This window comes from Lathyrus oleraceus, chromosome 5, assembly GCF_024323335.1.
Source record: "Lathyrus oleraceus cultivar Zhongwan6 chromosome 5, CAAS_Psat_ZW6_1.0, whole genome shotgun sequence".
NCBI lineage: Eukaryota > Viridiplantae > Streptophyta > Magnoliopsida > Fabales > Fabaceae > Lathyrus > Lathyrus oleraceus.
Window position 1 is genome coordinate 62,961,099 of NC_066583.1, and position 3,095 is coordinate 62,964,193.

Below are 3,095 nucleotides of genomic sequence, written 5' to 3' on the forward strand. Positions count from 1 at the left end.
TTTTGAACAAGGGCATCTACCTTTGCATGGACGTGGTCAAGGCTACTGGTTTCGTACATTCCACTTTTTGTTTGGGACTTTTCTATTGGAGTTCTTTCACCTCCCCATTGGCAATGGTTTTGGGCCATGCTTTCGATGAGTTGATAGGCTTCGTTGTATGGCTTGTCCATAAGTGCACCGCCCGCGGCAGCGTCTACTGTCAGTCTTGTGTTATACAGAAGCCCATTGTAAAATGTGTGAATGATCACCCAGTCTTCGAGACCGTGATATGGACATATCCTCATCATGTCTTTGTATCTCTCCCATGCGTCGTAGAGAGATTCTGCATCTTTTTGTCGAAATCTGTTGATTTGAGCTCTCAGCGTAACAACTTTGCTTGGCGGAAAATATCGGGCTAAGAAAATGTTCTTCAGTTCTTCCCATGTAGTAACTGAGTTGGATGGCACGGATTGCAACCAAGCCCAAGATTTGTATCTTAGAGAGAAAGGAAAAAGGCGTAGTCTTGTCGCATCTTGAGATACACCATTTGCCTTCATAGTGTCTGCGTACTACACGAACTTGGTCAAATGTTCATTAGGGTCGTCCGTAGGATTTCCAGCAAATTGATATTGTTGGACAGCTGATGATAATAAGGGTTTCAACTCGAAATCGTTTCGATCGATAGCAGGGGCAGCAATGCTAATGTGAGGTTCTTGTTGGGACGGGGTAGTGAAGAACTTAAGAGGACGATTTTGTGGTCCCATTGCAGCCATGGTTGGTTTTTCAACTGGTTCAGTAGTAGGAAAGAAGATATCGGGAATATTTTACCTTCGTTGGTACTCTAGTATTTGGCGTCTTAAATATAAGAAACGCTCTAATTCTGCGATTGGTGGTGCTAAGTTTTCGCCTTGAGAACGAGTACTTGGCATACAATCGGGAAATAAGGGAAAGGAGATTAATTTTTACCTTAGTCTTTACTACGCAACGAAAGAATTGCACTATTTGACTAAATCAGGTCCCCAGAAATGGCGCCAAAAACTTGATACGTCTCGTGACTGTATATAAAATATAGTCTATCGGGTACTTGACTGCAAGTGCACAGTCCAGTCGTTTTAGTTTTAAAAGATATCAAACCCATAGGGACCGATGGTCAAACTAATGTTATCGATGTTACTATGTTTAGCTAAGGAGATGATTTTTAGAGGTTTGGTTGAACAAAAATTAAATCTAAAGGAAATTAAGTTTTTAAGAGAATATTAATAGAGGGATGTCAGTATGCAACGCATTAATCGTCAGGGTTTCGATAAGTCACCGGTGTATATTTTAACTACCAAACATCTTTTAGTAGAAAATACTCATTTAAAAGGCTTTATCTCACACTCTCGTGATTGTTGACTCGGACTATACTTTTAAGTCAGAATGTACGCTCTCGCTGTCCCATTTGAAGTTAAAAATACTTTTTGAAAATAAATAAGTTTTAATTGCTTTTAAAATGCTCTCGCTGTTTTTAAAATCAATGCCTAGTTTTTACTATCCAGTTCGACCCTCACGCTCTCGCGATTGTCGGTTCTAACCTTAGTTAATTTCCCACTCTCGTGGCGAAACCGTATTAAATAGCTTCTCACTCTTGTGACAAAGTTAATTAAATTTAAATTAAAAACCACAGCCAAAAAGATTATTTGAGAAAAGAAGTTTACACCGATTATTATTAAATTTCGTCTGATTAAATTGTTTACATACCGATACCGGTAGTTTAGCCGGACATGTTAATTAATGCAAACACAGATGAACATAAACAACTTAATAATAAGGAAAACATGATTATTTAATAATAAAGCAATAATAATAATAATAATAATTAAATAAAAACATGGAACTTTGATTAATCGAATGTGCCAAATCTTGAAGTACTTGAGCAGTCCTCCACAGGTCGGTAGGATTCTGCTTCTTCAAAACAATTGCTTAAACTAAATTAAATAAATTGCAGTAGCTCCCTAGTGTAGGAAACTACTACTTTTGTCTAAATGAAAAACGGAAATGGAAGGGAAAAATCAAAGCTCTTAACGGAACGGTAAACAAATTGCGGTAAAAGAAAACAGTGTTGCTGAATAAAATGAATATAAAACAAAATTGTAATGGGAAATAAATGCAGAGAAAATAGCTTGAGAGTTTGCTTCAAGGAGGCTCCAAACAAACATCCCCGTAGGTTTCCAACTTCCATCCTTTTATAGTATCCATTTGGTCTTCATAGTTGAGAGAAATAAGGGTAACTTGGTTTTGTGAGAGATTCACAGGAAAGTGGGTTGAGGAGCGAAAAATGGGGCGTGTGGATCACTTCTGTTAACAAATTCATTACGTTGCATTTGGCTTTGTGACGGTCGTGGTGGGCCTGTGGCATTTGTCACATCCAGGGTGTGACGATCGTGACGGGCGTGTGACGGTCATCACCTGCATAACATTTATACTTTCTGGTTTTTCTGGTTTTACTGTTGTTTCTCTTTTGTTTCTTCTTCTTTTCCTTCCTTTTCTATACTTTGCTCATTTAAGCATGTGAATTGAAATACTTACAAAAATAACTCGAACACTTGCGGAATAATCGGAATATAAATGAAAATGGTACGATTTTTGAATGTAAATCAAGGCAAGTATACAATGTATTTTCGCGTTATCAAGATCAAATTCCTACAATAATCTTATCATAATTTCATCAATTAAACACTACCAACAATGTATCAAAACAATCACTCCCACATTCATCAAAGGTAGAAATTTATACATGTATAATCATGATGATTCAGGTATAATTTCAGTCATAAAATCACATGCATAACCCCATCAAATCATCAATTTCCAAATCACTAACACAACAATAATTCATAGGATAAAATTATAGAACCCTACTGAGAGTAATGAACTCTCATCTCTATCTCTATCATGCAATACACCTAATTGATATCCCTTTCTCCCCCCTTACCTTGAATTTTCCAGCAAGATGCAACTTCAAGCTCTAACAATGGAGTCTTCCTTTAGCCCAAGCTTTTGCCTCTTCTCACCCTAAAATTCTATTTTTACATAAAACTCTCCAAACTCTCTTACTTCAAATATATCTTAGGATT

General features: G+C 37.0%; 1 non-coding gene across 1 annotated transcript; it reads left to right on the forward strand.

Moving 5' to 3' along the window:
- The first annotated feature begins 258 nt into the window (after positions 1-258).
- Positions 259-365, forward strand: LOC127089169 (small nucleolar RNA R71). The gene has a single exon (XR_007790940.1). It is a non-coding gene; the product is annotated as a small nucleolar RNA R71 (small nucleolar RNA).
- Positions 366-3,095: the final 2,730 nt, after the last annotated feature.